Here is a 9576-nt window from a genome sequence, read left to right on the forward strand (position 1 = left end):
ATCTCTACAAAAACGAAAAAGAAAAAAATATATATATACAATACAATACCATACAATACAATACAATAGAGACGATAACCTAAGGTTGTCTTTCTGTATTCAATGGATCAGGTTGACCACCCTACATGGGATGTGCACCCCATTTCAGAAATTATAAATGAGAAGCTTGATAAACTCTGCGGATTATAGAGATGAAGAGTTTAGGATAAGAGAAGGGTTAAAGGCAATGAGATCAGAGAAGAGGTAGTATTGCAGCACAAGAGAGAGATGAAGGGGGCTTGAGGTAGGACACCCACGGGGAGTTGCGAGTGGGACTCACTGAGGGTAAGGGTGGGTGCCTTTGTCTGGTAACTTTTGGACAAGGACTTGCAGAAAAAGACAGAATGAAGACATGGAGAAGATTCTTCGTGTGGGAGGCAGATGATGCCTAGAGCTTCAAAGTTGGGAAGAGAGACAGAGAGGTGCCAGAAAAAGGCAACAGTAAGAGGCTCACTGGACAGTGGGCTCATGTCCCATTGTCCCCAATGCTTTGGGAGACACTAGTGGCTCATGCCTGTGTTGGTATTTACAACCAAGACTACAATGTGCTATGGTGTTACTCATGATTTATAGGCCCACTCTTCTGTACAGATACAGTGCTTGTTACTTTACAGACAGCGTTTACTGCATTTGGTTTTCCCAACAAACCTGTAAGAATGACTACCATCCCCATTTTACAGATGAAGAAACTGAGACTTACAGAGGTTAAGAGGCCTGAGCTGTGAAATGACATGCTCAGTATAAAGCACGCCGCTATGTAATCCCAAAGAGTGTGTGCTCATTTTCTCCCGTACCTTATTGCTTTCCAGCTGAAACCTAGAAACCTAGAAAATTGCATTCCCTTTGCCCTGGTTATCTCACTTCTCTGCTTGGTAATTCTCAGTGTCCTTACAAGGAGGAGGCTCCTCCTGACCTCTGGGGTGGCCACCTGGAGAGCAGGATACATCAGCACCTGCTTGCTGGGAAGCACCACCCACTGTATCCCATTCCTTACCCCAGGAAGCAGACAAGGATGGGGAGAGGCCCGGTTGAGAAGAGAAAGCCTCATGTAGTCCAAGAAAACTACCGGGTACTTTTTTTTTTTTAGATGGAGTCTTGCTCTGTCGCCATTAGATGGGGTCTTGCTCTGTTGCCAGTCTGGAGTGCAGTGGCACAATCTGCGTCTCCTACATTCAAGTGATTCCCCTGCCTCAGCCTCCCAAGTAGCTGGGACTACAGGTATGTGCTACCACGCCTGGCTAATTTTTTGTATTTTTTTAGTAGACACGAGGTTTCGCCATGTTGGCCAGGATGGTCTCGATCTCCTGACCTAGTGATCCGCCCGCCTCAGCCTCCCAAAATGTTGGGATTACAGGCATGAGCCACCACGCCTGGCTCCCAAATATCCTCTTAAGAGTTACAGACTGTACAGGTTACTGGCTGAATAAGTTGGGGGAGGCTGGTAGGGAACCTAATCTTTTAAGATTTCATCCACGGGAAAACAAACGGAGACCCTCCAGAAATCACAGCCATTGCTAAGGGGGAGAATCAGTTGCCTTCAGGCACCTTCACCCCAAATGGCTTGTGTGTATCTTTCATGTCCTGCCCTCTACTGCACCTCCGTTTATTGTAAAGTGTTACTACTTTCAAAGAATCGGTGAAAGACTAGAATAAACTAGGTAAGTCACAGGTGACTATTGTATGTAACTCAAAAATGTGCTTTACAGTTTTAAACTCTTCATGCAGACCTAAAATAAAGGATTAAAAGGTGAATGATGCCAGGTACAATGGCTCTCACCTGTAATGCTAGCACTTTGGGAAGCTGAGGTGGGAGGCTCGCTTGAGCCTGAGAGTTCAAGACAAGACCAGCCTGGGCAACATAGTGAGACCCATCTCTATTAAAAGAAAAAAAAAGGTGAATGAGGAGAATTCCTGGAACTTGCTTTAATGAAGGGATCAAAATTATTTATAAAGTGAGCATGTACCTTTCTATGATCTCAAGAGTTTGCAGTTTCCCACCTATCCTGAATAATCATGTGAAAAGCCTGCATAAATGGTGCTTCTAAAATGCTTAAGCCCTTTCTCATCTGAAAGCTTTGCTTAAACTTCTTTGTGAAAGGCACTCTAGGTTTGTTGAATGAATGAAGGAATGACAAAGAGAGTTTTTTATTTTTCTTCAGTACCAAAGGCCAGTTTAAGCCAAGCCCTTGACTGAATCATCGCAAATTCCTGGAATCACACATAAAAATGAACTCTTACCATAGATGATGTGTTTGCCAGGACAGGATTAGAATTACTTTTGTTGAAAATATTTTATTTAAACATGGGAGGTGCATTTAGGGCTGTGCCTGTACATTAAGTTATATTCTCCATTACAATGGTGATGACGGTTACTCACATGCACTGGGCTCTGCAGAGTGTAAAACTCTTCGACAGTGAAATGTCAAAGAAATGAGGACACTGAAGTTCAGAGATGTTTCAGCTTGCCCAGAGGTTCACCAGCGTTTGTTCATAGATTAACAAGCAGAGGTTAGCCCCTATACCACAGCAGGGGTGGCTTCTCTTTAAAAGGGGATATTGTTTTTTCTGTTCTCTAAAGAGGCAACTCAAGCTCGTTGAGTGTTGCAGAGAAATCAGCTTCCCAATTCAGGAGAAATGGGAGAAGGGCAGGCCTCATGCAAGAAGCAGCTTTCGAATATTTGAATTTTTTCAGAGTTCTCCTCCTCCTCTGGGCTGGGCACGTGGCATTCTAGCAAATTCAAAATGTTTTAATTTCAGACCAATCACTCATTTGAAGCAGAACAAAAAAAAAGAAAAAAAGAACCAAACACACACACACACACACACACACACACACACACACATAAAAAAAGCAACTAAATCCGAGTGTTGCAAACTCTTTTAGCAAATAGTTGTGAAATAGCATTGACTTTGCCAGTTCCCGTTTTCATTTTCCATAAATCTATTCTGGCGTAATTTTATTCCCTTGAAGTAGATGTAGCAAGTTCTTCATGATACTAAATAAAACAACAAGATAATCAGTTAAAAAGTCCACTATGTATTAAATAGCAGCAACAAGTAAACTCTGGCCCCAAGTTAAACTTAGAAAAATTACTTTTTTTGGGGAAAATTCAAAATGTTTTAGAGAAGCTATAAGATGATTTAAAAGTGTCCTCAAACCAATGTTAAAACATTTGTAGGCTAGGCACAGTGGCTCACACCTGTAATCCCAGCACTTTGGGAGGCTGAGTTGAGCAGATCACTTGAGGTCAGGAGTTCGAGACCAGCCTGGCCAACATGGCAAAACCCTGTTTCTACTAAAAATACAAAAATTAGCTGGGCATGGTGGTGGGCACCTGTAATCCCAGCTATTTGGGAGGATAAGGCAGGAGAATTGCTTGAACCCGGGAAGGAGAGGTTGCAGTGAGCCAAGATCATGCCTGGGCGACTGAATGAGACTCAGTCTCAAAACAAACAAACAACAAAAACAAAAAAAAACAACATTAGCGGTGAGTGACTAAACATAGGAACTACACGTTTTTCTTTTTGAGACCAACTCTTGCTCTATCACCCAGGCCAGAGTGCAGTGGCACCATCTCAGCTCACTGCAACCTCCGCCTCCTGGGCTTGCCTCAGCCTCCCGAGTAGCTGGAATTACAGGCATGCGCCACCACATTCAGCTAAGAAATGTTTCGCCACGTTGCCTAGGCTGTCTCAAACACCTGGACTCAGCTGATCCACCTGCCTTGACCTCCCAAAGTGCTGGGATTACAGGCATGAGCCACCATGCCCGGCCAGGAACTATAAATTGAATCAGCTCAGGAGGACCGTGAAGATTCTAGTGTCTTTGAATTTCTGTAGCACTTATGATGGGAGTGGGAAACAGCGTGTTGGGGCTGGTAGGTGCCTGTGGCTTCAGGAAGATCCTTGCTCAGTTGACCACTACCCAGAGGCATGACAGGTGGGTCACTCTGAATCTTTGCAGCCTCAGCTACTAGGGGATAGGATGTTACTGATGTCAAAGGGTTGCTGAGAAGTACCGAGGGTTGGGAGTCATCTTCACCCATTAGCACCTTAACATGGAGTTGCTACCATTTTTGTGAAGTTGAAAGACAGAAAAGATGAAGAAAAAAGAAGGGCGGGGCGCGGTGGCTCACCCCTGTAATCCCAGCACTTTGGGAGGCCGAGGCGGGCAGATCATGAGGTCAGGAGATCGAGACCATCCTGGCTAACACGGTGAAACCCCGTCTCCACTAAAAATACAAAAAATTAGCTGGGCATGGTGGCGGGCACCTGTAGTCCCAGCTACTCGGGAGGCTAAGGCAGGAGAATGGCATGAACCCGGAGGTGGAGCTTGCAGTGAGCCAGATTGCGCCACTGCACTCCAGCCTGGGCGACAGAGCGAGACTCTGTCTCAAAAAGAAAAAAAAGAAAAGAAAAGAAAAAAGAAACCAAAGCTTTGCTTTTGTGCAGGAGTGTCCAATTGTCCAATTGTTTGGCTTCCCTGGACCACATTGGAAGAAGTCTTGTCTTGGTCCACACAAAAAAATGCACTAACACTACTCATAGCTGATGAGCTAAAAACAACAACAACACAAAATCACAAAAATGTCTCATAATATTTTAAGAGTTTACAAATTTGTGTTGGGCTGCATGTGTGGCCCGTGTGCCATGGGTTGGACAAGCTTGCTTTTGTAAGTGAGGCTTGAAGTCGGAGAGCTTAAAAAAATATGAGGGAAGTCTGATCATAAGCAGGTTATTATGTAAGGAAAATACCCCGTTATCTGAGTGAGGCTTTTTGGATAAAAATCTGACACCAATATTCTTTCCGTGTGCTCCTAATAGCACCCTGAGTGAAACAAATGGAAGGCATTTACGTTTCACCAACTCCCCTCACCATCTTTTGATGGGGCAGTCAGGCAACATTAGGACCCACTCCAGGCAGCTCAGGCTGGGGTGCTCCAATTTGTAGCATCTTCCTGCCTGCTGCTTCCATATTGCAGGCCCACCTGGTCAACCCTGCCCACTCCTCTTTCAGTCCCTTTTTGAGTGGAAAGGCACCTGGTCATGACTGCTCTGAGGGGCAAAGCACTTGCAGTCCTTCTGTTGTGTTCCTGGTTGTCATGCAGTTTTGCAGTATTGGTGAAATGAGAAGCAAGGATCCAAATATCACCCTGAGGTCATTTGTGTTATTCTCATTGCTACTCAGGCAATGAGAGTAGGCTGGACAAACATACAACAGCAAGAAAAGAGAATGTGGCCTAAAACATTGTGTCTCTCTCATGCAGAGCTGTCAGCAGTCTTAGAGAACAAACTCTCAGAGCCGGCCATGGTCACAAAATAAAAAATCATGTCCTTTTGATCCTTCTTACAAGGCCGGATCCCGTTGCTATGCTTGCTCATGACATCCCAAGCATCACCTTCATCTCCCGTGTAATTCCTCAGTCTGTGTTGTTTGGTGGATCCCAGCCCTAGCCTGACTGTCACCCCCAGGCTATTAGCTCCATGAGGAAGATCCTGTGTGGCTCCTACGCACTGTGATCTCCAGTGGATAACACCGAATCCAGCACCAGTTGGTGCTCAGCATACATTCCTAGGATGAATGACTTGAAATGAATGTGATATTCTGGTTTACAGCTTTTTGTCCCAGGACGTTGGGTCCTCAATAACCTTTGAAAGCCTCCGTTAAGTTCTTCCTAACAGACAATAAAAGCTTGCATCACAAAAGGTTTAGGTTTTGGTTGAGTCCACTTGTGAAGATATAGCACACACGGGAGGACTGGAGGGTCCCTAAAAATCTAGTTCATCTTCTTTGCATTACAGATGAAGACAGGGACACTCAGAAAGGGGCAAGAATTTAAATAAGTGCACGAAGGTGACATAATCACCACTGGACTCTTAACAGCCTGTGTATTTAACAAGTGCTGCTGATAACCCAGGGGCACTGTGGTATAGTGGTTAAGAGAGTGGGTTTTAGGTACCAGACCACCAGGTTCAAATCCTACCTTGACTACTTATTAGTGTTAAAAGAAAAATTTTAGACAAATTAAATTTAACAGGGTTTAATTGAGCAAAGAACGATTTGCACTTAATCCATGCTTAACATTGGATTTATATCCTCTTAAATACCAACTTTGTTTCTGCAATTCAGGTACATAACATTGCTTATTAAATGGGTTATCATAGGTAATTTGCCTTGGACTGTGGAGCTCATTCAAATTGAATATCTTAATAATTTTGGTATGGCTGCTTTAACATGAAAATCTGGCAAAGTATTTCTTTGGTATTTAATTATTATCATGCTTGAGTTAGCAGTTTTATAAACCAGTCAATCTTTTCATTAGAGTTCTATGAATTCTTACTTAGTCCAAATGATCCTAAAGTAATCAGAAATCTGTATTTAAGAGTTTTTGTCAGGGTCCTTTCCATCCTTTCCAGGAGCCAACCTGCTTAAAGATATAATGCTTTAGAATTTTACTTGCTTGTAAAGAGCTTTCAGAAAATGCATAAACATTAAGCAATTAACTGCGGACAAGACTTAAAATGGTCACGGTTAAATTGACAAGAAAATTTGCTTATTTGTGTGGCTTACAATAATTTAACATATTAGGCACAATTATGACTGATAATATATCAGAATTTTGTTTTATTTGAGATGGAGTCTCGCTCTGTCACCCAGGCTGGAGTGCAGTGGTGCAATCTCAGCTCACTGCAACCTCCGCCTCCCAGGTTCAAGCAATTCTCCCGCCTCAGCCTCCCGAGTAGCTGGGACTACAGGCACGTGACGCCATGTCCAGCTAATTTTTTTGTATTTTTACTAGAGACAGGGTTTCACCGTGTTAACCAGAATGGTCTCTGTCTCCTGACCTCGTGACCCACCCGCCTCGGCCTTCCAAAGTGCCCGGATTACAGGTGTGAGCCACCGCACCCGGCCATCAAAAGGTTTTAAAAAGCAAAAAAATTTATTCTTTGATGGAGAGGAAAGTCAATTTTCCAAATAATCAAAAGACCTAATAAAGATAGCATGAAATACAATCTGTCTCTCCTTCTCTTCGCTTTTTTTTGCAGCTTACTTAAAGGGCTAACACTATTTCTTTTGCTGTCTCGTGTATTAACACTTCACAAACTCCTTGTTCAAAGGAGAAAATCAAATTTTACTTTTGTATTAGTGTATTGTCAATACTAAAATTAATTTTAAGAAAGTTTTATAAACACAGGGTGGGTACGGTGTCTCACACTTGTAATCCCTGCACTTTGGGAGGCTGAGGCAGGAGGATCACTTGAGGCCAGGAGTTTGAGACCAGCCTAGGTAACATAGCAAGACCTTTATGTCTACAATAATAATAATAATAATAAAATAAAATAAATTAGCCAGGAGTGGTGGCATACACCTGTAGTTCTAGCTACTCAGGAGGCTGCAACAGGAAAATCCCTCAAGCCCAGGAGCTGGAGGCAGCAGTGAGCTAAGGTTGCCCCACTGCATTCCAGCCTGGGTGACAGAGCAAGATCCCATCTCTTAAAAACAAAAACAAAAACAAAATATCCCTCATAAACAAATACATCTAATCTCAGCCAGCTTTTCAACACAAAAAATAAGATTTCCATACAATGGACACCTTATATTTTATAAAATAATCCATTTTAATCTCTTACATAATATCTTATAATCTTAAAAGGTTATAATCTCTTACATAATTCTTTTTATCTTTTTCCCCCAACTTGTTATATTCATTTAGTTTTATCTATAACATGTTTTCCTTCATTTTGAAAAAACTTTTACATAACCTCAAAAAGAAACAAAATTACTTTTTCTTTAACAACATACCCATCCTCTTGTCTTTTTAATAAGGTTCTTCACCAAAAAACACACATCTCACTTTATTTATTTATTTGAATTACAATGTGACTTTTAATGATTTGGAGGGAGCCCCACAGGAATAAAAAACACTGGGAAGGGATAACCACTTGACCCTGAGGAGTGGCCCAGAGGGAGAGAGGCTACCTGAGGGGCAGGAAGCACAAAAGAGATGCCCTGCAGACTCAGGGCAAAGGGAGTGCCATTGCTGCTGGGACCTGTGAGCACTACAGGAGGAAATGTGAGTCTGGTTGGACTGGCTTCAGGCACACTGGCGAAGGGCAACAGGGCTGGACACAGAGCCACAAATCTACTTGGATCCTCCTTCTTCTTCTTCTTTTTCTTTCTTTCTTTTTTTTTGATACAGAATCTCACTCTGTGGCCCAGGCTGGAGTGCAGTGGCGTGATCTCAGCTCACTGCAACCTCTGCCTCCGGGGTTCAAGTGATTCTCCTGCCTCAGCCTCCCGAGTAGCTGGGATTATAGGCGTGTGCCACCATACCTGGCTTTTTTTTGTTTTTGTATTTTTAGTGGAGTTAGGGTTTTGCCATCTTGGCCAGGCTGGTCTCGAACTCCTGACCTCAGGTAATCCACTTGCCTTGCCCTCCCAAAGTGCTGGGATTACAGGCGTGAGCCACCGTGCCCGGCGTGGGTCTTCCTTCTTCTCATTTGCCTTTTTCTGCTTCTGCTGAATGGTCTCCAAGTCCCTCTGCTTGCAGGAGGAAACAGAAAGTCCATCATCTTGGTGCTTTCCCTTAACCAAGTCACTCTGCCTTTTCATATTCTTCTGCGGGGCAAGTTCACCACAGTCATGGCTATGGCAGGGCAGCAGCTCTCACTTGCCTCTTGTGTCCTCTCCTTCTGTCCGTATCTCACTTAATACACTCTGTATACAGAATTGTTTCTTTTGTATCTCATAGTTTTAACTACAGTTAACTATTACAATTAAAATTAACCACAATTTCAATCCTTAGTAACCCTAATTTCCAGTGAAAAACCTAGGAAGTAATTTGAACTGTTTTATATCAGTATTTATAGATAAAAACCATTTCATAATTTTTTAGAAAGATATGTTCCCAGCGGAGCATGGTGGCTCACACTTGTAATCCCAGCACTTTGGGAAGCCAAGGCAGGAGGAATCACTTGAGCCCAGGAATTCGAGACCAGCTTGGGCAACACAGCAAGACTCTCATTTCAAAAAATAAAGATAAAATAAAATAAAAGAGATATGTTTCCTCAATTTTTTAATTTACTAACAGATCTAAATATATTTAGCTTTTCTATATGATATAAAATAAGATAAAGTATAGAAACTTAAGCTTATGTTTAACAACGAATGTCTTGGTATTTTATAATAACTTAGAAATGACTCAAACATTTTATTATTATCTATTACTTAATTTAACATAATGTGTCTTTAAGATTTTTAAATTACTGTAAAGAATGTTCAAACTATGACACAGGCACACTACTGAATGTCTTCTTCAGTCATACTGAATCTCAAATACCACATGGCACCGAGGACAGCTATGAAAGGCAGGGACCTTCTGTAACCTGAATTTACACAACAGGTGTAGACGTCAGAACACAGGACGGAGCTGTAAAGAGAATGCCTGGAGGATCTGACTCTTCCTAGTATAACTAAGAAGCAAAGCTGGGCCATATCGGATCTGGCTCTGCCTTGGAGCTCGTGCCCCAGGCATT

At 42.6% G+C, this 9576-nt stretch overlaps 1 pseudogene; it reads right to left on the reverse strand.

Moving 5' to 3' along the window:
- Positions 1-5680: 5680 nt before the first annotated feature.
- LOC105516168 lies at positions 5681-8653 on the reverse strand (annotated as a pseudogene).
- Positions 8654-9576: the final 923 nt, after the last annotated feature.

This window comes from Colobus angolensis, unplaced genomic scaffold, assembly GCF_000951035.1.
Source record: "Colobus angolensis palliatus isolate OR3802 unplaced genomic scaffold, Cang.pa_1.0 Scaffold276, whole genome shotgun sequence".
Lineage (NCBI taxonomy): Eukaryota > Metazoa > Chordata > Mammalia > Primates > Cercopithecidae > Colobus > Colobus angolensis.